The sequence below is a fragment of the Dendronephthya gigantea genome, unplaced genomic scaffold, assembly GCF_004324835.1.
Source record: "Dendronephthya gigantea isolate DGI-Jeju-01 unplaced genomic scaffold, DenGig_1.0 000609F, whole genome shotgun sequence".
Lineage (NCBI taxonomy): Eukaryota > Metazoa > Cnidaria > Anthozoa > Malacalcyonacea > Nephtheidae > Dendronephthya > Dendronephthya gigantea.
In genome coordinates this window covers 1-25,000 of record NW_021163619.1, presented here as the reverse complement: position 1 = coordinate 25,000, position 25,000 = coordinate 1, and the positions used below count along the sequence as shown (strand labels likewise).

Here is a 25,000-nt window from a genome sequence, read left to right as displayed (position 1 = left end):
ATTTCTGCCAGTGCTCTGAATGTCAAGTGAAGTAATTCTCCAGCGCGGGTAACGGCGGAGTACTATGACTCTCTTAGGTAGCCAATGCCTCGTCATCTAATTAGTGACGCGCATGAATGGATTAACGAGATTCCCACTGTCCCTATCTACTATCTAGCGAAACCACAGCCAAGGGGGCTTGGCAGCAACAGCGGGGAAAGAAGACCCTGTTGAGCTTGACTCTAGTCTGACTCTGTGAAAAACATGAGAGGTGTAGAATAAGTGGGAGGAGCAATCCGCCGGTGAAATACCACTACTCTTATCGTTTTTTTACTTATTCGGTGAAGCGGAGCTGGACCTCAACGTCCACTTTTTAGCATTAAGATCGCTCTTCTGCCGGTCGATCCGAGCCGAAGACACTGTCAGTTGGGAGTTTGGCTGGGGCGGCACGACTGTCAATGATACGCAGGTGTCCTAAGGTGAGCTCAATGAGACGGAAATCTCATGTAGCAAAGGGCAAAAGCTCACTTGATTTTGATTTTCAGTATGAATACGAAAACTGTGAAAGCATGGCCTATCGATCCCTTAGTCTTTACGAGTTTTAAGCTAGGGGTGTCAGAAAAGTTACCACAGGGATAACTGGCTTGTGGCAGCCAAGCGTTCATAGCGACGTTGCTTTTTGATTCTTCGATGTCGGCTCTTCCTATTGCGAAGCAGAATTCGCCAAGCGTCGGATTGTTCACCGCCAATAGGGAACGTGAGCTGGGTTTAGACCGTCGTGAGACAGGTTAGTTTTACCCTACTGTTGAATGGTTGTTGCAATAGTAATTCTGCTCAGTACGAGAGGAACCGCAGATTCAGACAATTGGCTCATGCACTTGCCTGAAAAGACAATGGTGCGAAGCTACCATCTGTTGGATTATGATTGAACGCCTCTAAATCAGAATCCGTGCTAGAACGCAACGATTCCTTTTCTCTGGACGACTTAAGCGAACACGAATAGAGACGCGATCATTCGCGCCTCCTGCGTCACAACGTGCCCACGGAGCGGACAATGCTCCAAGCACTAACGATCAAATCTAAATTTTCCAGAGCTAATCATTTGCAGACGACTTAATAAAGAACGGGGTATTGTAAGCAGTAGAGTAGCCTTGTTGCTACGATCTGCTGAGATTAGCCCTTGTTCTACGATTTGTTTCTTTTTTTTCCGACACTCACACATCCTCGGAGCAGTCGAACATGTCCGCAAAAAAGCCAACAACTCGAGGTCTCCCGAACATGTTCAGGTAAGGGGGTATCGATGTCTCTCGAACATAACCGGCAGAGGGGAAACTATAGGTCTCTCGAACATGTTCGGAAAGTCGCACTTTCGACCCGGACTAAGATGAGAGAAAACGAGTTCTCTTGAACATGTCCAAAAAGTCGCGATTTAGATCGCTACCAAGAGGCGAAGGAATCGAGGTCTCCCGACATGTTCGACAAGTGCCCAGTCAACCCGCACTAAGAGGGGAACAACTCGATGTCTCCCAAACATGTTCGACAAAGTGCCCAGTCAACCCGCACTAAGAGGGGAACAACTCGATGTCTCCCGAACATGTTCGACAAGTGCCCAGTCAACCCGCACTAAGAGGGGAACAACTCGATGTCTCCCGAACATGTTCGACAAGTGCCCAGTCAACCCGCACTAAGAGGGGAACAACTCGATGTCTCCCGAACATGTTCGACAAAGTGCCCAGTCAACCCGCACTAAGAGGGGAACAACTCGATGTCTCCCGAACATGTTCGACAAAGTGCCCAGTCAACCCGCACTAAGAGGGGAACAACTCGATGTCTCCCGAACATGTTCGACAAAGTGCCCAGTCAACCCGCACTAAGAGGGGAACAACTCGAGGTCTCCCGAACATGTTCGACAAGTGCCCAGTCAACACGCACTAAGAGGGGAACAACTCGAGGTCTCCCGAACATGTTCGACAAGTGCCCAGTCAACCCGCACTAAGAGGGGAACAACTCGATGTCTCCCGAACATGTTCGACAAAGTGCCCAGTCAACCCGCACTAAGAGGGGAACAACTCGATGTCTCCCGAACATGTTCGACAAAGTGCCCAGTCAACCCGCACTAAGAGGGGAACTCGATGTCTCCCGAACATGTTCGACAAAGTGCCCAGTCAACCCGCACTAAGAGGGGAACAACTCGATGTCTCCCGAACATGTTCGACAAAGTGCCCAGTCAACCCGCACTAAGAGGGGAACAACTCGATGTCTCCCGAACATGTTCGACAAGTGCCCAGTCAACCCGCACTAAGAGGGGAACAACTCGATGTCTCCCGAACATGTTCGAAGTGCCCAGTCAACCCGCACTAAGAGGGGAACAACTCGATGTCTCCCGAACATGTTCGACAAAGTGCCCAGTCAACCCGCACTAAGAGGGGAACAACTCGATGTCTCCCGAACATGTTCGACAAGTGCCCAGTCAACACGCACTAAGAGGGGAACAACTCGAGGTCTCCCGAACATGTTCGACAAGTGCCCAGTCAACCCGCACTAAGAGGGGAACAACTCGATGTCTCCCAACATGTTCGACAAAGTGCCCAGTCCCCCACTAAGAGGGAACAAGTCGAGGTCTTCCGAACATGTTCGACAAATGCCAGGTCAACCCGCACTAAGAGGGGAACAACTCGATGTCTCCCGAACATGTTCGACAAAGTGCCCAGTCAACCCGCACTAAGAGGGGAACAACTCGATGTCTCCCGAACATGTTCGACAAAGTGCCCAGTCAACCCGCACTAAGAGGGGAACAACTCGATGTCTCCCGAACATGTTCGAAAGTGCCCAGTCAACCCGCACTAAGAGGGGAACAACTCGATGTCTCCCGAACATGTTCGACAAAGTGCCCAGTCAACACGCACTAGAGGGAACAACTCGATGTCTCCCGAACATGTTCGACAAAGTGCCAGGTCAACCCGCACTAAGAGGGGAACAACTTGATGTCTCCCGACATGTTCGACAAGTGCCCAGTCAACACGCACTAAGAGGGGAACAACTCGATGTCTCCCGAACATGTTCGACAAAGTGCCCAGTCAACCCGCACTAAGAGGGGAACAACTCGATGTCTCCCGAACATGTTCGACAAAGTGCCCAGTCAACCCGCACTAAGAGGGGAACAACTCGATGTCTCCCGAACATGTTCGACAAAGTGCCCAGTCAACCCGCACTAAGAGGGGAACAACTCGATGTCTCCCGAACATGTTCGACAAAGTGCCCAGTCCCCGCACTAAGGGGAACAACTCGATGTCTCCCGAACATGTTCGACAAAGTGCCCAGTCAACACGCACTAAGAGAGGAACAACTCGAGGTCTCCTGAACATGTTCGACAAGTGCCCAGTCAACCCGCACTAAGAGGGGAACAACTCGATGTCTCCCGAACATGTTCGACAAAGTGCCCAGTCAACCCCCACTAAGAGGGGAACAACTCGATGTCTCCCGAACATGTTCGACAAGTGCCAGGTCAACCCGCACTAAGAGGGGAACAACTCGATGTCTCCCGAACATGTTCGACAAAGTGCCCAGTCAACCCGCACTAGAGGGGAACTCGATGTCTCCCGAACATGTTCGACAAGTGCCCAGTCAACCCGCACTAAGAGGGGAACAACTCGATGTCTCCCGAACATGTTCGACAAGTGCCCAGTCAACCCGCACTAAGAGGGGAACAACTCGATGTCTCCCGAACATGTTCGACAAAGTGCCCAGTCAACCCGCACTAAGGGGGAACAACTCGATGTCTCCCGAACATGTTCGACAAGTGCCCAGTCAACCCGCACTAAGAGGGGAACAACTCGAGGTCTCCCGAACATGTTCGACAAAGTGCCCAGTCAACACGCACTAAGAGGGGAACAACTCGAGGTCTCCCGACATGTTCGACAAGTGCCAGGTCAACCCGCACTAGAGGGGAACAACTCGATGTCTCCCGAACATGTTCGACAAAGTGCCCAGTCAACCCCCACTAAGAGGGGAACAACTCGATGTCTCCCGAACATGTTCGACAAAGTGCCCAGTCAACCCCACTAAGAGGGGAACAACTCGATGTCTCCCGAACATGTTCGACAAGTGCCCAGTCAACCCCCACTAGGGGACAACTCGATGTCTCCCGAACATGTTCGACAAGTGCCAGGTCAACCCGCACTAAGAGGGGAACAACTCGAGGTCTCCCGAACATGTTCGACAAAGTGCCCAGTCAACCCCACTAAGAGGGGAACAACTCGATGTCTCCCGAACATGTTCGACAAAGTGCCCAGTCAACCCCACTAAGAGGGGAACAACTCGATGTCTCCCGAACATGTTCGACAAAGTGCCCAGTCAACCCCCACTAAGAGGGGAACAACTCGATGTCTCCCGAACATGTTTGACAAAGTGCCCAGTCAACCCGCACTAGGGGAACAACTCGAGGTCTCTCGAACATGTTCGAAAAGTGCTGATTTTGCTGTGATCGACTTATGCGAAATGGCGACATTTCTGAAGTTAGCTTGCACAGATGTCGATCAAAGGGATGTTTAGAGAGTTAGTCAATTTTGGCGGTTTGGTACAAGGTGGTCAGAATCGGTCTTCAAGGAGGATGTTGCAGCGACTGGTGCTCCGGTTTATTTTTACTATATTGAGGGCAGGTGCTCCGCGAATGAGTGCGAGTGCGAAACAAACTCGCTCGTCGTGGTGGGATAGGCGGCTGCTCTCGATCGGTTGCTGCCTTTCCTGCGGCCTTCGGGCGAAGAGGCGCTGCGTTCTCTGAAGTTTTGCTTCGAAGAGGCGCGAATGTTGTGCACAATGTCCTTTGGACAAGGTGAACACAAAGCGAAAGCGCGAGTTCTGCCGTTCCGTTGGTTGTTGCCCAACCAACCGCTCGGTCGTCTCGGCACGCACCGTTCCCAACGCAACGTTCGGTCGCCCGTCCGTTTTGCGTTGTCGGACGAAGAGCGCGTTTAAGACGTGGCAAAGAAACACACGATAAAGATGCCCTGTCTAAACGAACCGAACGCTCTCGACGGCGTTCGTTCGCAAGGGTAGTTAACTGGTTGATCCTGCCAGTATCATATGCTTGTCTCAAGATTAAGCCATGCATGTCTAAGTATAGCACTTGTACTGTGAAACTGCGAATGGCTCATTAAATCAGTTATCGTTTATTTGATTGTACTCTCTTACTACTTGGATAACCGTATTCTAGAGCTATACATGCGAAAGTCCCGACTCTCGCGGAAGGGATGTATTTATTAGATTAAAACCAATGCGGCTTCGCGGCCGCTTACCCACTTGGTGATTCATAGTAACTGTTCGAATCGCATGGCCTTCTTTGTTCGTGCCGGCGATGTTTCATTCAAATTTCTGCCCTATCAACTGTCGATGGTAAGGTAGTGGCTTACCATGGTTGCAACGGGTGACGGAGAATTAGGGTTCGATTCCGGGAGGGAGCCTGAGAACGGCTACCACATCCAAGGAAGGCGCAGGCGCGCAAATTACCCATCCTGACGTGGGGGGTAGTGACAAATAACATACAGGGCTTTTTTGTAGTCTTGTAATTGGAATGAGTACAATTTAAATCTCTTAACGAGGACCATTGGAGGGCAGTCTGGTGCCAGCAGCCGCGGTAATTCCAGCTCCAATAGCGTATTGTAAAGTTGTTGCAGTTAAAAGCTCGTAGTTGGATTTCGGGCTCAGCGAGTTTGGTCCGCTGGATTCAGTGAGTACTATTTTCGCTAGCCTTCCTCTCGCAGACTTCGCGTGCTCTTAACTGAGTGTGCGTTGGATACGTGACGTTTACTTTGAAATTAGAGTGTTCAAAGCAGGCTTGTGCTTGGATACATAAGCATGGATAATGGAATAGGACTTTGGTTCTATTTTCCGTTGGTTTCTGGAACCGAAGTATGATTATAGGGACAGTTGGGGCATTCGTATTTCGTTGTCAGAGGTGAAATTCTTGGATTTACGAAGACGAACTAATGCGAGCATTTGCCAAGAATGTTTTCATTAATCAAGAACGAAAGTTAGAGGATCGAAGACGATCAGATACCGTCCTAGTTCTAACCATAAACGATGCCGACTAGGGATCAGCGAGTGTTATTTGATGACCTCGTTGGCACCTTATGGGAACCAAGTTTTTGGGTTCGGGGGAAGTTGGTTGCAAAGCTGAACTTAAAGGATTGACGGAAGGGCACCACCAGGAGTGGAGCCTGCGGCTTATTTGACTCACCGGGAAACTCACCAGGTCCAGACATAGTAAGGATTGACAGATTGAGAGCTCTTTCTTGATTCTATGGGTGGTGGTGCATGGCCGTTCTTAGTTGGTGGAGTGATTTGTGGTTAATTCCGTTAACGAACGAGACCTTGACCTGCTAAATAGTCAGACGATTCGCGAATCGCTCTCGACTTCTTAGAGGGACTGTTGCGTGTTTAACCAAGTCAGGAAGGCAATAACAGGTCTGTGATGCCTTAGATGTCCTGGGCCGCACGCGCGCTACCTGCGATGGCAACGGTCGCTCCTTCACCGAAAGGTGTGGGTAATCTTGTGATCATCGTCGTGCTGGGGATAGATCATTGTATTCTTGATCTTGAACGAGGAATTCCTAGTAAGCGCGAGTCATCAGCTCGCGTTGATTACGTCCCTGCCTTGTACACACCGCCCGTCGCTACTACCGATTGAATGGTTAGTGAGGCCTCCGGATTGGCACTGTCAGATGGGCTTCGGCCCTCCGACGGACGTCCAAAAAGTTGGTCAACTTGATCATTTAGAGGAGTAAAGTCGTAACAAGGTTTCCGTAGGTGACCTGCGGAAGGATCATCAACGTTTCGATCGGCAATCGAACGCGCTGTGAACTTACAAACCACGAGGGAGGTGAGCGCTCGTTCGCTCTTAATGTTCGGTGGATGGACACATCGATCTCGAAACGCGATGAGCGCTTCATTTCGCCATTGCCGGCCTCCCCATTTTACTTTTTCAAACACAACACGTCGAAGTTTAACTGTGCGTATGTATTTTTCATGCAATATTATACAACTTTTACGGTGGATCTCTTGGCTCGTGCATCGATGAAGAACGCAGCCAGCTGCGATACGTAGTGTGAATTGCAGAATTCAGTGAATCATCGATCTTTGAACGCAAATGGCGCTCTCGGTTATACCGGGAGCATGTCTGTCTGAGTGTTGGTTAACGAAACGCCGAGTCGGTTTCGACTCGATTGGGGCGTCGTGCCGCAGCTCGAAGCGGCGCGTCCCTCGAAGTGCAGCACACGTTGCCGTCGCGACGTTACCGACGCGCGAACGAGCCTAAACTATTGTATAGCAAGGGAGCTCTTCGTATCGCGCGTGCCGGCCGACGCGCGCAACATATTCCATTGATTCATTCATTACCTCAGATCAGGCAAGATTCCCGCTGAATTTAAGCATATTACTAAGCGGAGGAAAGAAACTAACAAGGATTCCCCAGTAATGGCGAATGAAGGGACAGCTCAACTTGAAATCTCCGTTGTGTTGCAGCGGCGAATTGTAGTTTCGAGAAGTACTTTCCCGGCGCAACGAGTCTGCCTAAGTTGCTTGGAACAGCACGTCACAGAGGGTGAACCCCGTACGTGGCAATGCTCGAGCGCTCGCGATGTGCTTTCGAAGAGTCGGGTTGTTTGGGAATGCAGCCCAAAACGGGTGGTAAACTCCATCTAAAGCTAAATACAGGCACGAGACCGATAGCGACAAGTACCGTGAGGGAAGATGAAAGGACTTTGAAAGAGAGTTAAAGAGTACGTGAAACCGTTGAAGGGAAGCGAATGGAGTTAGCAATTCGCCCGCCAGATTCAGTCGCTCGCGCATCGCGACGGTCGCGCTCTCGATCCGCATGGACGAGGCGCGCTCGGACGCGGTGCGCGGACGGCGCACTTCTGGCGAGCGAGCGTCAGCGTCGGTTGTCGACGGGCGATAAGGTCGCAAGGAAGGTGGACCGGCCTCGCGGCTGGTTGTTAAGACTTGCGCTCGCATAGCTCGTCGGCGACCGTGGTCTGCGGCGCGTGCTCGGCTGGCGACCCGACCGATCGGTCCGGCATGTCGACCGTGGCGGACGGCACGCCTGTGCGCTCGACCGCTGCTGTCGATCGTGACGGTGTTCGCCACTACGCGCCTAGGATGCTGACGACCATACGGCTCCATCCGACCCGTCTTGAAACACGGACCAAGGAGTCTAACATGTGCGCGAGTCTCCGGGTGATCGAAACCCGTGGGCGCAATGAAGTAAAGGCCGTCCTCGGACGGTTGAGGTGAGAAGCGGCGTTCACATTCGTCGCCGCATCATCGACCGACCTTGTCTGCTCTCAGAGAGGTTTGAGTAAGAGCGTATCTGTTGGGACCCGAAAGATGGTGAACTATGCCTGATAGGGTGAAGCCAGCGGAAACACTGGTGGAAGCTCGTAGCGATTCTGACGTGCAAATCGATCGTCGAATTTGGGTATAGCGGCGAAAGACTAATCGAACCATCTAGTAGCTGGTTCCTCCGAAGTTTCCCTCAGGATAGCTGGAGTTCATACATGCAGTTTTATCAGGTAAGCGAATGATTAGAGGTCTTAGGGTCGAATGACCTTAACCTATTCTCAACTTTAAATTGGTAAGAAGTCCGACTTGCTCGATTGAAGCCGGACACTCGAATGCGAGCTCTTAGTGGGCCTTTTTGGTAAGCAGAACTGGCGATGCGGGATGAACCGAACGCCGAGTTAAGGTGCCGAAGTCGACGCTCATCAGATCCCACGAAAGGTGTTAGTTGATTTGACAGCAGGACGGTGGCCATGGAAGTCGGAATCCGCTAAGGAGTGTGTAACAACTCACCTGCCGAATCAACTAGCCCTGAAAATGGATGGCGCTCAAGCGTCGCCCTATACTCGGCCGTCGGAGCAAGCGCGACGTTCCGACGAGTAGGGGGCGCGGCGGTCGTGACGCAGCCTTTGGCGCGAGCCAGGGTGAAACGGCCGCCGGTGCAGATCTTGGTGGTAGTAGCAATATTCAAATGAGAACTTTGAAGACTGAAGTGGAGAAAGGTTCCATGTGAACAGCAGTTGGACATGGGTTAGTCGATCCTAAGAGATAGGGAAATTCCGTTACAAAGCGTCCCATTCGCGGACCGCCTATCGAAAGGGAATCGGGTTAATATTCCCGAACCAGAACAGGGATACTGCCACCTAGTGGCACAAGCGGCAACGCAACCGAACTCGGAGACGTCGGCGAGAGCCCCGGGAAGAGTTCTCTTTTCTTTTTAACGGGCAACGTTACCCTGAAATCGGTTTAGCCGGAGATAGGGTTTCACGTCCGGTAAAGCCCCAAACTTCTTTTGGGGTCCGGTGCGCTTTCGACGGCCTTGAAAATCCGAGCGAGTCGTTCATTTTCTTGTCTGGTCGTACTCATACCGCAGCAGGTCTCCAAGGTGAGCAGCCTCTAGTTGATAGAACAATGTAGGTAAGGGAAGTCGGCAAAATAGATCCGTAACTTCGGGAAAAGGATTGGCTTAAGGTTGGGTCTGTCGGCTGGGACTTGAAGCGCGAGGACTCGGCGTGGGCTGACGGAGATGCGTGGCTTGCTGCGCGTCGAAGTCGGACTGCGAGGGACTTCGCGTGGATTGACTCAGCTGTGACCGTCAGGTCGATTCGGCAGGCGATTAACAACCAACTTAGAACTGGAACGGACAAGGGGAATCCGACTGTTTAATTAAAACAAAGCATTGCGATGGCTGGTGACTGGTGTTGACGCAATGTGATTTGCCCAGTGCTCTGAATGTCAAAGTGAAGTAATTCATCCAAGCGCGGGTAAACGGCGGGAGTAACTATGACTCTCTTAAGGTAGCCAAATGCCTCGTCATCTAATTAGTGACGCGCATGAATGGATTAACGAGATTCCCACTGTCCCTATCTACTATCTAGCGAAACCACAGCCAAGGGAACGGGCTTGGCAGCAACAGCGGGGAAAGAAGACCTGTTGAGCTTGACTCTAGTCTGACTCTGTGAAAAAACATGAGAGGTGTAGAATAAGTGGGAGGAGCAATCCGCCGGTGAAATACCACTACTCTTATCGTTTTTTTACTTATTCGGTGAAGCGGAGCTGGACCTCAACGTCCACTTTTTAGCATTAAGATCGCTCTTCTGCCGGTCGATCCGAGCCGAAGACACTGTCAGGTTGGGAGTTTGGCTGGGGCGGCACGACTGTCAAATGATAACGCAGGTGTCCTAAGGTGAGCTCAATGAGAACGGAAATCTCATGTAGAGCAAAAGGGCAAAAGCTCACTTGATTTTGATTTTCAGTATGAATACAAACTGTGAAAGCATGGCCTATCGATCCCTTAGTCTTTACGAGTTTTAAGCTAGGGGTGTCAGAAAAGTTACCACAGGGATAACTCACCCTTGCCTTATCCATGCAAATGATTTCACCCCCAACCCTCCCACCCTGCTTCTCTGTCTCATATAAAGTTCAAGCAAATTATGATATGAGAGCAATAATTTATTGCAATCTTGAAAAACAGAACACAATTCCTTCTCTCTAAGTACAACATGTTATGCTAAATAAATGGTTCAATAGAGGCTGTTCTTCAGACATGTTTAGAGAAAGTAAATGGAACAGAACACAACATGTAACCTATTATAGAAAGGTCTGTGACAAAATCACTTTTTGTCCTTCTTGCTTTTCTTCTTCCCTGGTTGTTCTGATTTGTATGAATCAATCAGTTTTTGCATGGCATCCTCGTGGCTTTCAGCTGGGGAATGCGTTTTTCGATTCTTCTTGTCTTTGTCTTTTGTTTGAATTTTTTTTGTAGGTTTAACAGTTGGGTTTTTTTCTTTGGTGGACACACGTGGTATTTTCTTTGGCGGTTCATTACTGGTCACGACGTTGGTGTAGTCAATTCGTCACTGCTGGAACTGCTGCCACTTTCGCTGCTGCTGGAACTGGAAGTTTGGGTTCTTTTCTTCCCTTTTCGTTTTCTGTTCGCCTTCGTTTTTGTTTGAAGTTGAGGGTTGGTGTCTTCGTCCTCATAACAGTCTTCAAGCTCTTGTAGCAGATTTGTGTTTGCCTTTCGTGAACTTGAGGTTTCTGCTTTTTTCTTCTTTGGCACGCAGGTTGAGTTTAGGTAGTTTATTAGTCCTCGTAGTGTTTGATTTTCTTTAAAGGTGGCTGCATCTTCATCAGTCGCAACGCTGGCATTTGCAAAGTCTCTTGGGTTTTCGAAGAGATCCTTTGCAATAAAGTAGTGAGTAGCCATTGTGTACATTGCACCACCAAGCTTAAATATTTCCTCCATCATCTCTGGGAGGCCATTCTTATTGTCGAAGAGGCACATCAAAGTATTTTTAACGTCTTGTTCAGTTGCCGGATCATTATTCTTCGTGTTCAGCTTTTTGAGGCTTTCATGCATCGGGGCGATTTTTTCTTGGAGCTCTAGTGCTTTCTGGGTGTTAATGAACGAGCCACTTTCTTCCTCGAGAATGTCCACATTCACATGAAGCGTCTCCGCAAATTCGCTCATGGCAACTTTTGGCCGCTTCAGCCATTCACATTGGCTTGCGAAGAGTCGCTTCATTATCGTTGCGTGATCTGGTCTAGTATTAGGCTTCCCATATGGACTAAGATAATTGCTGGGGAAATGGCGGTAGTATAATACTCCTTTGGTAGGGGTGCATAAGCTCGATGACCTCTTCGCTTTATCCATTCTATAAAATAGTGAAATAAGAGCGATTTTTGTCAATGTGAGAGAAGTTTTAATAAGTTCGTGTAAGGAGAAGAATGGCTAAACTAAGACTTGAATAAGTAAATGTACATCTGTAGTTATAGCTGAAATGTAATTGAAAATATATGTGACTGGATTTGGACATACAGGGTTTCATGTTTAGCAGAGCTGACGATTTTAAAATACCAGTAGAGTCTCTTCTTTACATTTTACTAAAACGTATTGTGCTCATTGTAGTACCGGTTGGAAGAGAGCAGGTGTTAGCGGTTTTAGAAAATAAATATTCTCCAATGATTTAACTCTAGATAAAGCAACATAACCTGTTCCTGGGGGGACATTCTCAACATCAAACCACAAGACTGCTCTCTCTAACGTTTGGCCCTGAGCTTTGCACATAGTATTTGCATACCCAAGTCTGATTGGATAGACGATCTTTTTATTATCAATTATCACATGTTGTCACTGGATATATAGAAACAACTTGGCCAGTTGAGAGCTCGAGAATATTGTGTTATTTTGTCTATTTTTTACTATAGCAATCTGACCATTGACGACACCCCGCAGTTTCTCTATTTTGTGTAATCATAACACGCATGTTTCCGAAATATTGGTGAAGCTTCCATCTGAGATCGAGCTGAGCATAGCCGAGTGGTTCATCTTCAGAAAAAATGCAGAGGACTATCAATTCATTTATTTCATTAGCACCATGGTTGGTATAGGTAAGAAATGTTATTTGAGGGTGTTGCAGGAAGAGATTAACTATCTTATTTTTGTCCAATCCTTCTTCAGGACAAACTACACGACCCTCTTGTTTTCATCTAGGACTAATTGAGTGGGTTTCCAGTTACGGATATGATTTAAAAATCTTAATATCGGTTGTCACCAATGCGATGTTGTTGAGAGAGTGTGTAGTGGTAGGTAGATGTTGCAAAGTTCTTTTGAGAAAAAGCATTATCTACCGTCCTCGTACAATTTTTGACTTTTTCGAATGGTTGTTGCTGGGTTATCTCCAGATAAACTAACAGGTCTAAAAATCAATCTTTGTAGCGTAGACAATATGTGGTTGAAAATATTGGTCGAAATCATAGAAATCTCATCAATCACAACTAAGTCATATTGTGCAATGTCCCAGTTTGTAGCATGTGGCCGATTTGGGTCATAGATACATGAAATGCTGCGTGAACTGTTTCACAGGTAACATTGTCTGGTAACTTTGCACGGAATGTGCTTGCTAAGAAACCAGTGGGAGCGGCTACTAATATATTGCTTCCTTTTTGCGTTAGGTCGCATATGGAGTGACACATGACATGCGTTTTCCCTGAACCTGGCCCTCCGGTGATAAGGATAGGCCTTTGCCACTCTATAATTTCAGTTCTTTGTTCAGTGGAATATGGAAATTCAGTGGAATATGGAAATTCAGTGGCACATGAATTGGACAGAGCGGATGGACCAGCTTGATTTGAACAATTGTCATCGTTTTCTATGTCGCTGTCATCACTGTCATAGTATTGAGTCTGTTGAAAAGAGCTATTGTAATACTCAGACCGTTGAGTTATGGATGCATTTATGTGGTGTGAGATAGCAAGTTGTGCAGGATCGAGACTTGTTGAATTTGCATTTGTCTGTGTTTGCATTTCAAGTTGATTTGCTTTCAAGACATTAATCCGAAAGAGATAGTATGAATCATGTAAGCTGCGTATATATGAGATAAGTGTGACAATATACGTATCACAATGTCCCTGTGCTTGGAAGAGTTTTTTCAGACTTTCTTCATTGTTCCATAGTTCTGGAAAGTGATGTACAGCAGCTGCAAACCATCTTAAATGGTCTGGTATAGTCTCAGTGTGAGCTGGCATGAGCTGTGCAAATGTTCGGTGAGGGAGGTGCAAAAATATATACTGAAAGAAGTATTCATTATTGAATATGGAGAGAAGCTTTGCACCAAGAAGCGTATGTCCAGATTTGTATTTCTTTGGGGGGTTTGCGCTTGTATCCATTGAACGAAGCCATTGCAGAATAGAGTTGTTATCATATTGTTGTTCCCGTTTCCAGTATTGGTTGGCGAGTTTGTCATCATTAACCGTATTACTAGTGGGAACTGCATAGCGTTTAGTTCTGCTTGATGTCCATGCAACCTTTTTAAAAAGAGAGTGAACCACATTTCTGGTTCAGCTGGTTTATTTCTCAAAAGATATCTAATTGCTGCTTGACAACCTGTTAGATCATAAGAATACAAGTTATCTGCTTTCTGCGAATCGTGAGACTTTGTTACATAAGACGAAACATAGCGTAAGAGCATTGCTACGCCGTCCGTTGTTTGGTAATCCATCCTACACTGTAGTGCTGGTAGGATAGTAGCAATGTATGCACGGATTTTCAAGGCAAATTCTTGCGCTGGGTGTTTCAAATGATGAATATGTCTGCCATTTTTAACCTCAAAGTATGACTCTGTAGCCTGCAAATTTAGGCATGGTGAACGTTTATCGGATGGTTGCAGTTTATGAACTAGGTATGCAAGGTCTGGATGATTACGTGGGATATCTGCACACATCATATGATGCTGGGTTTTGGTTATGTCTTTTAACCAAACAAGCATATGTAGATGCAGTGTGCCACGTTGTTGAAATTCAAATCGGTAGAAGTATGTTTTTACATTCTTCTCCTTGGCAAGACGATTGTAATTGAAAATGTGGTTTTTCCAACGTGAATCAGAGGAGCCACACAAATAACCTCGAACTAGTTGTTCTAGTACATGAGCAATATGATACGTCTCATAGGCTGCCAACTCAGTTGGCCCTTTTCCGCTTAATCCACGTATTTCGCTAATCCACTTTGGAAATGGAAATGTCCATTCAAAGGGACTTATGGTTATGAATACATCTGGGAGACCAAACTGGTCAACGGCATCGACTAAATATCGATGTTGCCATTGCCAGTATGTGGGAGAAAAAGGTTTGGTATCTAATGCACGTGCAGGCGAGCATTTTGCAAACCTTGCAGTGTTAATGGCACCACTTACAACTTTATAGATTGTTCGGTCATATTGCCATTGAAGCAGATCGAAATGAAGGGCATAATCACAAATGTTTGAAAACACCTTTTCACAGAAAGATACTTTACTGCTCAGCCTGCTCTCTTGTCCAGAAAGTGTACTTTCACACCAATCAGTATATGGATAGAGGTGGGGCCAAAGTGCGCATTCTATACCTTTTGTTACTTGCCAATCAAAACAATTTACTCTTTGATTTGAATTTATGAACTCTTCCCTCAAGTTAACGAAGTGTGAGTACGAGGAGTTTGTAAGACTCATAAGATGGTTGTATGCTAACATGCACATATTTCTATCATCGTCATCTGTGATCTCACTTAATTTTTCAAGCACAGATTTTACACACGGTGATAAGGTTACCATTGCTGTCTTTATGCGGTATCCATGTTGTTCGCGTTCATATCTCCCGCAGTCTAATTCAAATGGCCTTAATATTAAAATGTGTTCAACAGATAGTTGTTTTAATATATCTGGCACATCCTTAAACTGTGGTACAATGTACCTTTTGTTCAAGCAAGTGCATTTTCTTCTAGGCCTCGTTGGAGATTTTGTCATGAAATTGTGTGGCAATGTATCATATTTAATGGAGTTGCAGTTCACACAAACATAGTAAGAAGAAGAAACTGCCCACTCTCGAAGGGCATTCGAGACTGATGAAATTGCATTTTCACCAAAGGCATCGACCTGAGGAAGGGATATTCCCCACTCTGAAACAAACTTTTCCTTTGCATCTATTTCCCTAAGTCTACTTGTGAGAGTGTTATTGTGATATGATGCAACTTTTTCCTTTAAATTTCCATAATGTATCACAAGGAAAGACGGTCGCCTTGAGACATAATCATTTGTTTGTGCATGTGTAACAGTTCTTGCCATTTTAAATCTTTTTTAGGCAATATTCTAATTCCACTTCTGAGTACTGAAAATATCCGTGGTTCACTTAGATATAATTGTTTTAACACACTGTATATGTATGCAAAGAGTATCAACATATAAAGCTATATAGATTTTGTCTTTACTATCGATGTTACAACATGTAAGAGGTGAGATGACTATGTATATTGAAAGCGGTCTATATACCACCAAACATCAAATATGAAATGATAATATTGACCCACAGTTGAAAAAGAGTACTTCAATTACTGGTGCTTCAGTAAAACGGTAGAAATTTGCAACTAATTATAAGTAAATGTTGAGATGACGGAGTTGAATAACTTTGGATGTAAATATTAACGCAAATTATTGTCCACAATTGACGAGTCTGTGATGCCGGTTTTAAACTAAATTGTTACAGTGAATACGATGTGACTTTGATGAAAACACTAAAGAATATCGTAGCTGTAGTTTATTTGATTCCCCACTTACATTTCAAGATGTTCTAAAGCCTTTCTTGCGTGGGAAAAGGAGCAGAACCAATAGCCTATGAACTGAATTATAGCAGAATATTAGGCCGGAATAAAATTATAATATTGGAAAATATACAGAGATATTTTCAAAAAGAATGATACACAAAGTAAGAATAGAACCTTACCTTACTGTGTATTCAAAAAATAAAAGCCGATGTAAAGCTTTTCACTGTAATTTTAAGAAGATTGTCTTAGCGATTTTCAAAGCAATTTTACTAGCACAAGATGGCTGCCAGTGAATTTCTGCCTCCCTCAACCAATCAGAACACAAGTTTCACATCAACAAGAGATATGATTGGTTGAAAGTCCAAAAACAAAGAAAAAGGCAAATTTTATAAGTATTTTGAGAATAATTGTCAAAATATCTTACAAAATATGAAAAAAAACCGATTTACATGTGAAATAGCCTATTCTTGAAATGTCAACAAACTTATTTACCTGTTTTACCCAGATATTGATCATACATTCTAATAAATCGAAATGAAGGCACAACTCTTCCTTCTGTAAGCTCATAAAGCCTTGTTTGATAAGAATATCGCAGAATTGATGTAAAATATTGCTTACAAATTATTTCCACCCTGAGTTCCCCATGAGTAATTGCAAAAATTGGTTGACATATCAAACTTACTTTCATATATTGATTGCAAAGTAGGAAAAATATTTTCTAAGAGGAAAGATTAAAGTCTATTGCTAATTTAAATCCTTCCTCAATGTCAGTGGAAGGATTTTTGCCATGGTTGAATATAAGGTTGATAATAATTTAGAATTTGATAGCAAAAATCTGACGCATACAGGGACAAATTGGTCATTCGCGTTGGAATGTCCTTTACAAAATTAGACAAATATTTTCTAAGAAGAACAAATGAAGTTCCATTGCTGCTTTAAATCCTTCCTCAAGGTCAGTGGAAGGATTTTTGTCATGATTGAATATCAGGTTGACAATAATTCAGAATTTGATGGCCAAAATCTGACGCATACAGGGACAAATTGGTCATTCGCGTTGGAATGTCCTTTACAAAATTTGACAAATATTTTCTAAGAAGAACAAATGAAGTTCCATTGCTGCTTTAAATCCTTCCTCAAGGTCAGTGGAAGGATTTTTGTCATGATTGAATATCAGGTTGACAATAATTCAGAATTTGATGGCCAAAATCTGACGCATACATGGACAAATTGGTCATTCGCGTTGGAATGTCCTTTACAAAATTAGACAAATATTTTCTAAGAAGAACAAATGAAGTTCCATTGCTGCTTTAAATCCTTCCTCAATGTCAGTAGAAGGATTTTTGTCATGATTGAATATCAGGTTGACAATAATTCAGAATTTGATGGCAAAAATCTGACGCATACAGGGACAAATTGGTCATTCGCGTTGGAATGTCCTTTACAAAATTTGACAAATATTTTCTAAGAAGAACAAATGAAGTTCCATTGCTGCTTTAAATCCTTCCTCAAGGTCAGTGAAAGGATTTTTGTCATGATTGAATATCAGGTTGACAATAATTCAGAATTTGATGGCCAAAATCTGACGCATACATGGACAAATTGGTCATTCGCGTTGGAATGTCCTTTACAAAATTTGACAAATATTTTCTAAGAAGAACAAATGAAGTTCCATTGCTGCTTTAAATCCTTCCTCAAGGTCAGTGGAAGGATTTTTGTCATGATTGAATATCAGGTTGACAATAATTCAGAATTTGATAGCCAAAATCTGACGCATACAGGGACAAATTGGTCATTCGCGTTGGAATGTCCTTTACAAAATTAGACAAATATTTTCTAAGAAGAACAAATGAAGTTCCATTGCTGCTTTAAATCCTTCCTCAATGTCAGTAGAAGGATTTTTGTCATGATTGAATATCAGGTTGACAATAATTCAGAATTTGATGGCCAAAATCTGACGCATACAGGGACAAATTGGTCATTCGCGTTGGAATGTCCTTTACAAAATTAGACAAATATTTTCTAAGAAGAACAAATGAAGTTCCATTGCTGCTTTAAATCCTTCCTCAATGTCAGTAGAAGGATTTTTGTCATGATTGAATATCAGGTTGACAATAATTCAGAATTTGATAGCCAAATTCTGACAGAAACAGGCACAAATTTTGCATTATTTTCACACACATGTAAACAATGAATTTTTCCAAGCCGTATGTTGAACATTAGAAAATAAAACTATAGCGGTTTTGTAGAGCAGGAAATTTTACACTATTGAGTGAATTATGATGGACGTCCGTTTTGTTTTAGCTGAGAAATAAAGGAAAGAAGAAGGACCATATTAACAAAGATTTTACCAAATTCCCGGTTTTCGGGCGCATGTAAACAATGAATATTTTAAAGCCGTATGTTCAAAATTGGAAAATAAAGTTATAGCGGTTTTTTAGACCAGGAAATTTTACACTATTGAGTGAATTATGATGCACGTCCGTTTTGTTTTGGCTGAGAAATAAAGGAAAGAAGAAGGACCATATTAACAAAGATGTTACCAAATTCCCGGTTTTCGGGCGCATGTAAACAATGAATTTTTTAAAGCCGTATGTTCAAAATTGGAAAATAAAACTATAGCGTTTTGTAGAGCAGGAAATTTTACACTATTGAGTGAATTATGATGCACGTCCGTTTTGTTTTGGTTGAGAAATAAAGGAAAGAAGAAGGACCATATTAACAAAGATGTCACGAAATTCCCGGTTTTCGGGCGCATGTAAACAATGAATTTTTTAAAGCCGTATGTTCAACATTGGAAAATAAAACTATAGCGGTTTTGTAGAGCAGGAAATTTTACACTATTGAGAGAATTATGATGGACGTCCGTTTTGTTTTAGCTGAGAAATAAAGGAAAGAAGAAGGACCATATTAACAAAGATATCACGAAATTCCCGGTTTTCGGGCGCATGTCAACAATGAATTTTTTAAAGCCGTATGTTCAACATTGGAAAATAAAACTATAGCGGTTTTGTAGAGCAGGAAATTTTACACTATTGAGAGAATTATGATGGACGTCCGTTTTGTTTTAGCTGAGAAATAAAGGAAAGAAGAAGGACCATATTAACAAAGATTTACCAAATTCCCGGTTTTCGGGCGCATGTAAACAATGAATTTTTTAAAGCCGTATGTTCAAAATTGGAAAATAAAATTATAGCGGTTTTGTAGAACAGGAAATTTTACACTATTGAGTGAATTATGATGCACGTCCGTTTTGTTTTGGCTGAGAAATAAAGGAAAGAAGAAGGACCATATTAACAAAGATGTTACCAAATTCCCGGTTTTCGGGCGCATGTAAACAATGAATTTTTTAAAGCCGTATGTTCAAAATTGGAAAATAAAATTATAGCGGTTTTGTAGAACAGGAAATTTTACACTATTGAGTGAATTATGATGCACGTCCGTGTTGTTTTAGCTGAGAAATAAAGGAAAGAAGAAGGACCATATTAACAAAGATGTTACCAAATTCCCGGTTTTCGGGCGCATGTAAACAATGAATTTTTTAAAGCCGTATGTTCAAAATTGGAAAATAAAATTATAGCGGTTTTGTAGAACAGGAAATTTTACACTATTGAGTGAATTATGATGCACGTCCGTGTTGTTTTAGCTGAGAAATAAAGGAAAGAAGAAGGACCATATTAACAAAGATGTCACGAAATTCCCGGTTTTCGGGCGCATGTAAACAATGAATTTTTAAAAGCCGTATGTTCAACATTGGAAAATAAAACTATAGCGGTTTTGTAGAGCAGGAAATTTTACACTATTGAGTGAATTATCATGCCCGTCCGTTTCGTTTTAGCTGAGAAAAAATTCTTTCAAAATGTATGAAAAAAACAAGTTGACTTCGTAGTGTAATTTATAGTAAACTCGAATTTTAAAACGTAAATATCTTTTTTTCCACCGATTGCAATTTTGTTAAACTTCTACAGTTTAAAGAGGGCAAAAAGTTGTACAGAATAAGCAAGTTACTTTGCCTCATCAGAAAAAACAAAAAAGTTATAATATTATATAGTGTCATGACTGGTCTAACTTCAATCAAGTATGAAACTTAATGTAAGGCTTAAGAAGTTATGTTAGCCTAACGTCGGCAATAACCGTACGGTCTTTAATGAATAACTGGCTTGTGGCAGCCAAGCGTTCATAGCGACGTTGCTTTTTGATTCTTCGATGTCGGCTCTTCCTATCATTGCGAAGCAGAATTCGCCAAGCGTCGGATTGTTCACCCGCCAATAGGGAACGTGAGCTGGGTTTAGACCGTCGTGAGACAGGTTAGTTTTACCCTACTGTTGAATGGTTGTTGCAATAGTAATTCTGCTCAGTACGAGAGGAACCGCAGATTCAGACAATTGGCTCATGCACTTGCCTGAAAAGACAATGGTGCGAAGCTACCATCTGTTGGATTATGATTGAACGCCTCTAAATCAGAATCCGTGCTAGAACGCAACGATTCCTTTTCTCTGGACGACTTAAGCGAACACGAATAGAGACGCGATCATTCGCGCCTCCTGCGTCACAACGTGCCCACGGAGCGGACAATGCTCCAAAGCACTACAACGATCAAAATCTAAATTTTCCAGAGCTAAATCATTTGCAGACGACTTAAATAAAGAACGGGGTATTGTAAGCAGTAGAGTAGCCTTGTTGCTACGATCTGCTGAGATTAAGCCCTTGTTCTACGATTTGTTTCTTTTTTTTCCGACACTCACACATCCTCGGAGCAGTCGAACATGTCCGCAAAAAAAGCCAACAACTCGAGGTCTCCCGAACATGTTCAGGATAAGGGGAGCATATCGATGTCTCTCGAACATAACCGGCAGAAGAGGGAAACAACTATAGGTCTCTCGAACATGTTCGGAAAAGTCGCACTTTCGACCCGGACTAAGATGAGAGAAAAACGAGTTCTCTTGAACATGTCCAAAAAAGTCGCGATTTAGATCGCTACCAAGAGGCGAAGGAATCGAGGTCTCCCGAACATGTTCGACAAAGTGCCCAGTCAACCCGCACTAAGAGGGGAACAACTCGATGTCTCCCAAACATGTTCGACAAAGTGCCCAGTCAACCCGCACTAAGAGGGGAACAACTCGATGTCTCCCGAACATGTTCGACAAAGTGCCCAGTCAACCCGCACTAAGAGGGGAACAACTCGATGTCTCCCGAACATGTTCGACAAAGTGCCCAGTCAACCCGCACTAAGAGGGGAACAACTCGATGTCTCCCGAACATGTTCGACAAAGTGCCCAGTCAACCCGCACTAAGAGGGGAACAACTCGATGTCTCCCGAACATGTTCGACAAAGTGCCCAGTCAACCCGCACTAAGAGGGGAACAACTCGATGTCTCCCGAACATGTTCGACAAAGTGCCCAGTCAACCCGCACTAAGAGGGGAACAACTCGAGGCCTCCCGAACATGTTCGACAAAGTGCCCAGTCAACACGCACTAAGAGGGGAACAACTCGAGGTCTCCCGAACATGTTCGACAAAGTGCCCAGTCAACCCGCACTAAGAGGGGAACAACTCGAGGTCTCCCGAACATGTTCGACAAAGTGCCCAGTCAACCCGCACTAAGAGGGGAACAACTCGATGTCTCCCGAACATGTTCGACAAAGTGCCCAGTCAACCCGCACTAAGAGGGGAACAACTCGATGTCTCCCGAACATGTTCGACAAAGTGCCCAGTCAACCCGCACTAAGAGGGGAACAACTCGATGTCTCCCGAACATGTTCGACAAAGTGCCCAGTCAACCCGCACTAAGAGGGGAACAACTCGATGTCTCCCGAACATGTTCGACAAAGTGCCCAGTCAACCCGCACTAAGAGGGGAACAACTCGATGTCTCCCGAACATGTTCGACAAAGTGCCCAGTCAACCCGCACTAAGAGGGGAACAACTCGATGTCTCCCGAACATGTTCGACAAAGTGCCCAGTCAACCCGCACTAAGAGGGGAACAACTCGATGTCTCCCGAACATGTTCGACAAAGTGCCCAGTCAACACGCACTAAGAGGGGAACAACTCGAGGTCTCCCAAACATGTTCGACAAAGTGCCCAGTCAACCCGCACTAAGAGGGGAACAACTCGATGTCTCCCAAACATGTTCGACAAAGTGCCCAGTCAACCCCCACTAAGAGGGAACAACTCGATGTCTTCCGAACATGTTCGACAAAATGCCAGGTCAACCCGCACTAAGAGGGGAACAACTCGATGTCTCCCGAACATGTTCGACAAAGTGCCCAGTCAACCCGCACTAAGAGGGGAACAACTCGATGTCTCCCGAACATGTTCGACAAAGTGCCCAGTCAACCCGCACTAAGAGGGGAACAACTCGATGTCTCCCGAACATGTTCGACAAAGTGCCCAGTCAACCCGCACTAAGAGGGGAACAACTCGATGTCTCCCGAACATGTTCGACAAAGTGCCCAGTCAACACGCACTAAGAGGGAAACAACTCGATGTCTCCCGAACATGTTCGACAAAGTGCCAGGTCAACCCGCACTAAGAGGGGAACAACTTGATGTCTCCCGAACATGTTCGACAAAGTGCCCAGTCAACACGCACTAAGAGGGGAACAACTCGATGTCTCCCGAACATGTTCGACAAAGTGCCCAGTCAACCCGCACTAAGAGGGGAACAACTCGATGTCTCCCGAACATGTTCGACAAAGTGCCCAGTCAACCCGCACTAAGAGGGGAACAACTCGATGTCTCCCGAACATGTTCGACAAAGTGCCCAGTCAACCCGCACTAAGAGGGGAACAACTCGATGTCTCCCGAACATGTTCGACAAAGTGCCCAGTCAACCCGCACTAAGAGGGGAACAACTCGATGTCTCCCGAACATGTTCGACAAAGTGCCCAGTCAACACGCACTAAGAGAGGAACAACTCGAGGTCTCCTGAACATGTTCGACAAAGTGCCCAGTCAACCCGCACTAAGAGGGGAACAACTCGATGTCTCCCGAACATGTTCGACAAAGTGCCCAGTCAACCCCCACTAAGAGGGGAACAACTCGATGTCTCCCGAACATGTTCGACAAAGTGCCAGGTCAACCCGCACTAAGAGGGGAACAACTCGATGTCTCCCGAACATGTTCGACAAAGTGCCCAGTCAACCCGCACTAAGAGGGGAACAACTCGATGTCTCCCGAACATGTTCGACAAAGTGCCCAGTCAACCCGCACTAAGAGGGGAACAACTCGATGTCTCCCGAACATGTTCGACAAAGTGCCCAGTCAACCCGCACTAAGAGGGGAACAACTCGATGTCTCCCGAACATGTTCGACAAAGTGCCCAGTCAACCCGCACTAAGAGGGGAACAACTCGATGTCTCCCGAACATGTTCGACAAAGTGCCCAGTCAACCCGCACTAAGAGGGGAACAACTCGAGGTCTCCCGAACATGTTCGACAAAGTGCCCAGTCAACACGCACTAAGAGGGGAACAACTCGAGGTCTCCCGAACATGTTCGACAAAGTGCCAGGTCAACCCGCACTAAGAGGGGAACAACTCGATGTCTCCCGAACATGTTCGACAAAGTGCCCAGTCAACCCCCACTAAGAGGGGAACAACTCGATGTCTCCCGAACATGTTCGACAAAGTGCCCAGTCAACCCCCACTAAGAGGGGAACAACTCGATGTCTCCCGAACATGTTCGACAAAGTGCCCAGTCAACCCCCACTAAGAGGGGAACAACTCGATGTCTCCCGAACATGTTCGACAAAGTGCCAGGTCAACCCGCACTAAGAGGGGAACAACTCGAGGTCTCCCGAACATGTTCGACAAAGTGCCCAGTCAACCCCACTAAGAGGGGAACAACTCGATGTCTCCCGAACATGTTCGACAAAGTGCCCAGTCAACCCCCACTAAGAGGGGAACAACTCGATGTCTCCCGAACATGTTCGACAAAGTGCCCAGTCAACCCCCACTAAGAGGGGAACAACTCGATGTCTCCCGAACATGTTTGACAAAGTGCCCAGTCAACCCGCACTAAGAGGGGAACAACTCGAGGTCTCTCGAACATGTTCGAAAAAGTGCTGATTTTGCTGTGATCGACTTATGCGAAATGGCGACATTTCTGAAGTTAGCTTGCACAGATGTCGATCAAAGAGGATGTTTAGAGAGTTAGTCAAATTTTGGCGGTTTGGTACAAGGTGGTCAGAATCGGTCTTCAAGGAGGATGTTGCAGCGACTGGTGCTCCGGTTATAATTTTTACTATATATGAGGGGCAGGTGCTCCGCGAATGAGTGCGAGTGCGAAACAAAACTCGCTCGTCGTGGTGGGATAGGCGGCTGCTCTCGATCGGTTGCTGCCTTTCCTGCGGCCTTCGGGCGAAGAGGCGCTGCGTTCTCTGAAGTTTTGCTTCGAAGAGGCGCGAATGTTGTGCACAATGTCCTTTGGACAAGGTGAACACACAAAGCGAAAGCGCGAGTTCTGCCGTTCCGTTGGTTGTTGCCCAACCAACCGCTCGGTCGTCTCGGCACGCACCGTTCCCAACGCAAACGTTCGGTCGCCCGTCCGTTTTGCGTTGTCGGACGAAAGAGCGCGTTTAAAGACGTGGCAAAGAAACACACAGAATAAAGATGCCCTGTCTAAAACGAACCGAACGCTCTCGACGGCGTTCGTTCGCAAGGGTAGTTAACTGGTTGATCCTGCCAGTATCATATGCTTGTCTCAAAGATTAAGCCATGCATGTCTAAGTATAAGCACTTGTACTGTGAAACTGCGAATGGCTCATTAAATCAGTTATCGTTTATTTGATTGTACTCTCTTACTACTTGGATAACCGTAGTAATTCTAGAGCTAATACATGCGAAAAGTCCCGACTCTCGCGGAAGGGATGTATTTATTAGATTAAAAACCAATGCGGC

General features: G+C 45.3%; 2 non-coding genes and 1 pseudogene across 2 annotated transcripts in view; all 3 read left to right on the top strand.

The window, feature by feature from the left end:
- Window positions 1-1,175, top strand: part of LOC114543997 — a 3,565-nt gene extending 2,390 nt beyond the window's left edge. The window contains exon 1 of the ribosomal RNA XR_003690265.1: window positions 1-1,175. This exon is cut by the window's left edge and continues 2,390 nt beyond it. This is a non-coding gene — a ribosomal RNA (large subunit ribosomal RNA).
- A 5,841-nt stretch (window positions 1,176-7,016) lies between these two features.
- LOC114543999 lies at window positions 7,017-7,167 on the top strand. The gene has a single exon (XR_003690266.1). It is a non-coding gene; the product is annotated as a 5.8S ribosomal RNA (ribosomal RNA).
- A 200-nt stretch (window positions 7,168-7,367) lies between these two features.
- LOC114543998 lies at window positions 7,368-10,691 on the top strand (annotated as a pseudogene).
- Window positions 10,692-25,000: the final 14,309 nt, after the last annotated feature.